This window comes from Panicum virgatum, chromosome 2K (assembly GCF_016808335.1).
Source record: "Panicum virgatum strain AP13 chromosome 2K, P.virgatum_v5, whole genome shotgun sequence".
Taxonomy (NCBI): domain Eukaryota; kingdom Viridiplantae; phylum Streptophyta; class Magnoliopsida; order Poales; family Poaceae; genus Panicum; species Panicum virgatum.
Window position 1 is genome coordinate 42,685,940 of NC_053137.1, and position 4,168 is coordinate 42,690,107.

The 4,168-nt window shown below is 43.1% G+C and overlaps 1 non-coding gene across 1 annotated transcript; it reads right to left on the reverse strand.

Annotated features, from left to right (window-relative positions):
• Positions 1-616: 616 nt before the first annotated feature.
• Positions 617-723, reverse strand: LOC120696306. Its single transcript, XR_005684084.1, has one exon. It is a non-coding gene; the product is annotated as a small nucleolar RNA R71 (small nucleolar RNA).
• Positions 724-4,168: the final 3,445 nt, after the last annotated feature.

Below are 4,168 nucleotides of genomic sequence, written 5' to 3' on the forward strand. Positions count from 1 at the left end.
GGAAGCAATTGGCTAAAGATATCGTCGAATAGTCTGATGAAATTTACTGATTTATCACTGCTAATTTTAGCGGGATTACCATTGCTCTCGGTATCTTAGTGATTTCTACAGAGCAGTGAAGGACCAGATTTGTTCTACCATATCACTTCAACTCAGATCTAGAAGAATTGGGTGAATTGTTTGACGCATAGTCGTCCTACCAGAATAAATTTTCTTAGGATCAAGGGTTGACAACACCAGCTTCAATACCCATGGCTCAGAAGACACTCCGTCAATTCTCAGCCCCGTCCAATAGCCATATCCCTACTGAACTGGCCAATGACCAAGGCACTGATGGCTTTGAGATAAAGAATGATCTTGTCAGCATGATCCAAGCAAGTCCCTTCTGCGGAAAGGCATCAGAGGATGCCAACGCTCATCTTCAGAATTTTCTGGAAGTGAGCAGCATAATCAACCTAAGAGGCACTACGATGTATAATATTTGTCTTTGACTATTCCCGTTCTCTTTGCTTGGGAAAGCAAAGATGTGGTTCTACACCTCAAGGAAGAATTTGACACTTGGGATGTGTGCGCCAATGCTTTTCTGGTCAAGTACTTTTCGGTGGGCAAAACCAACGCCCTTCGGAACAGAATTACCAGTTTTCAACAACTCCAGGACAAAACAGTGCAGGAAGCCTAGGAACGTCTTCAGGAATACATTGCAGCATGCCCACACCACGGCATGGAAGAATGGCTTATCATTCAGAACTTCTTCCATGGCCTGAACCAGTGATCGCAAGATCACATGGACGCAACAGCGGGAGGAGCAGTCCTCTCCCTCGATGTTGCAGGAGCTAGAGTGCTCATCGACAAGGTTGTTTCCAACCAGAGTTCGAAGGCAGATAGGCATCCGGCCCGTGCAAAAGGAATACATGAGATTGACAGTGTCGATAGGCTGGTAGACAAGATGGATCTTCTCATGAAAAAGCTAGAATCTCCACACCAGGTGGTTAGCCAGACTGGGTCTCGGATGACATGTGAGAAATGTGGCAATACCGGACACTCGAACAAATCTTGCCTGTTCACTCAAGAGGACGAGAACTCCATTGGGAACGACACTCCCAATGACTTAGAATGCCGTCCTTAGCAAGGTTGGAATCCTAAGCCCGACCGCCCCTTCGGCCAACAGCAAGGTAACAATTTTAATAACAGTTTTCAGCCCTCGCTTAAAGACTTCATGTACAACCAAAAATAAATGAATGACAACATTAGTGAGAAATTTCTTACTAATGATAAAATTCTTGAGTCTTTGTCTATGCAACTAGAGGGGTTTGACTCTGTTATTAAAAATCAGTTGAGTTTCAATGAATTGATAGAAACTAAAGTAACTTAACTGGCCTCATCCTGTCATAACCATAACACGGAGGAGCTACCCGAGCAACCGGGAGTGAACCCAAAAGAAAGTGTGAATGCGGTAGCTGTGCAGGCAAGACAATCCGCACAGAAACCACCTCTTCTGCAGGATGTAGAAACACGGCGGAAGACCGTAACCGCTAGGAATTCCGATGCTGAAGATGGGGTGCTGGAGGAGGCCGAAGAATCCAACACCATTGCTACCCAGGAAGACCCCGTGGAACCCCCTAGAACTTCATGGGACTGTCACGATACAACCGCCTTACCGTTTCTAGAGCGGAAAAGGAGGCCAGTGGCCGACGAGCAATTCGGCAAGTTCGTCGAGGTAATCAAGAGGCTTTATGGCAATATACCACTTCTTGATACTATGCAAGTTCCCACGTACGCCAAGTATCTCAAGGATATCTTTGGCAACAAGAGGGTCCTGCCGACCACCGAGGTCGTGCAGCTTACAGATGAGTGTAGCACAACTATACTCAACCGTCTCCTAGAGAAGAAGAAGAAACTAGGATGCCCCACCATCACATGTTCCATCGGAGCTCAACACTTTAAGCACGCTCTTTGCGATCTGCGAGCAAGCATCATGGTCATGCCAAAGGTAATTTATGATAAACTTAACCATCATGCGCTTGTTCCTACTGCCATGTGTTTGCAGCTAGCAGACCAATCGGTTCGTCATCTCACGGGGATCGCCAAGGATATTCCGATGAAAATATGGAATTTCTTTGTCCCCGTTGATTTTTTCATCCTCGATATGGAAGTCGACACCAAGATCCCTCTCATATTGGGGAGGCCATTCTTGAGTATGACAACCGCACACATTGATGCAGGAGTTGGAGTAATCCAGCTCAACATCAATGGGCAGAAGGAGAGATTCGGCTTCAGACCGAAAGATGATCAATTCTCGGAGATCAAAAGTTTCAACCGGAAGGAATCCGTGAAAGAGCTAGAGAAGCCATATACCTCATCCAACTCTACCCTCATTGAATTCATGGAGAATCTTCGAACTCGAGAGGAGATCATGGTGTATAACCAATGGAATGCGAAGCGAAATATCAAACGTAAGAAATTTTTGGAATTTGGGAAGAAAGAGATCGAAGTAACTCTGCCTACAGCGGAAGAAAGTGTCGCCACCGTCTCCATCAGGTGACGACAACCGAACCCAAGGTATGGATAATCTCGCTCAAGATGAAAAACTCGAGCCCTTGCCATGAGGTATGTGGTAGTTATCCTTTCTTGCATTGGCATATAGGATAGTTTATCTTTTTGCATAATTTTTTTCCTTGGCATCATGGCATGTTTAAATTCTTGCAAATGTATTCTTTAAATTTTACATTGCATATAAAAAAAATTGGCCAAGATGGCAGACCTACTGAGCTTCATTCAAGCTTGGGGGGGTGCCAACGTATCCAGATAAGTTGTCCAACCTATCATTTCATCTTGTGTCCTTAAAAAAATATATAGTTTGAGACTTTCAAAAAATTCAATAAAGAAAAACACAAAAACAAAATAAATAAATAAAACACAAAAAAATGTTTCATGCTTTGAATAAAACTCCCAACACATATGTGTGGAAATTCATGTAAGCTCTTATCATGGAAATGATGAATAGTTGCTCTGTCCATGCTTTGCAAGTACCTCGTATACAACCTTTTACTCTCCTAGTACTTGAAATGTTGGCTCATGGTAATATCATTAAAATTCTGGTTTGAGTGGGAGCATAAGCTTGATTTCCATGTCTAAGTTGTTGTGAGATTTGAGATAACCCAAATCGGGATAAAACTGCTTTCTCTAGTAGGGAACCTCTCAGAATTTTTTTTAAATGAAACATAGCAAAGATTTCCCCTTTGGTTTACATGTCCTACCTAGAGCCATAATGTTCTATCATATGAACTGATTTAAGCTATCTAGAGTTATCTTGAGCTTTGCCGAATGGTGAGTCCGTTTGAGGAAGGTACTTGTCATCTATCAATCTTTCTACTTTGTGTACCTATTGTTTGCTAGCCTCAAATGTCTGGCATGTCAATTACCTACTCCGGGTATTGATATCCACCTTCGCCAGACAATTCCCCTCACAACAAAACCCAAACTCTACAGTGAGCCTATCCATCTCGAATGGTCTATCCAAGCAATGCTCCCTTCCAAAAACTCTATCGTCATGGAGTATGGGTCATCTTCCTTAAAAAAACTGAAGGAAAAAAAAGAGACAAGATCCGTACCTCTACTCAAGAGAGTTCAAATAAGGAGATCAAATAAAAAGACCAGAGATGTTCTAAGCGTGAGTCCATTTCCTCCCTCTCCCCTGAACATTTTTACCTTCCATAAGATCGTGATTTGATCGAGTACCAACCTCTTGCGAACCACTCTTCGGCTTGGCAACACAGGTAACCAAGGTATGCTACACTCTTCCTACCCAAAACTTCACATATCAGCAATAGAGTAGGAAGAAGATGGTTGAAATTTCCAACTGTGGTGAGGATCATACACCTTGAGCGATTTGAGAGAACCATTGGGGAATCTTAAACCACTTTTTGAAAACTTGAAAAATATTCCGAGACAGGAACCTGAACTGGAAGCGGAAAATATTCTGGTGAAAGTTGTTCAGTCTCTCAACCGCCCAAGACGAGGGATAAAATGCCAGTCAGCACCGTCTACCTGAAACCAAGGTATGAGCCAACTCATTTATAATACATATGGGTTAGAGTAATATGTTGTGCACATGGTATTTACGGGGTATGAGCATTGATGCAAGTCCTGATCCACCGAGCCTCAGCTT